Genomic DNA, 200 nt, shown 5'->3' with positions numbered 1-200 from the left:
TACTTTTGTTTCGTTTAACAATTTCTTTTCTTTTCTTCTGAGAAGCTTGGCAAGTCTGTTATTAGATACTCAGGTTATGACAAAAGGCTATGTTGCCGACAAGTATAATCAAGAGGTAAATGTTTAATGTGCATATAACTTAAGTCCCTTTCATGATTGTTTTCACTACCGCCAATTTTTTCACAGGTGACTTTTGCTGT

The sequence above is a fragment of the Penaeus monodon genome, chromosome 31 (genome assembly GCF_015228065.2).
Source record: "Penaeus monodon isolate SGIC_2016 chromosome 31, NSTDA_Pmon_1, whole genome shotgun sequence".
NCBI lineage: Eukaryota > Metazoa > Arthropoda > Malacostraca > Decapoda > Penaeidae > Penaeus > Penaeus monodon.
This window is presented reverse-complemented; position numbering follows the sequence as displayed.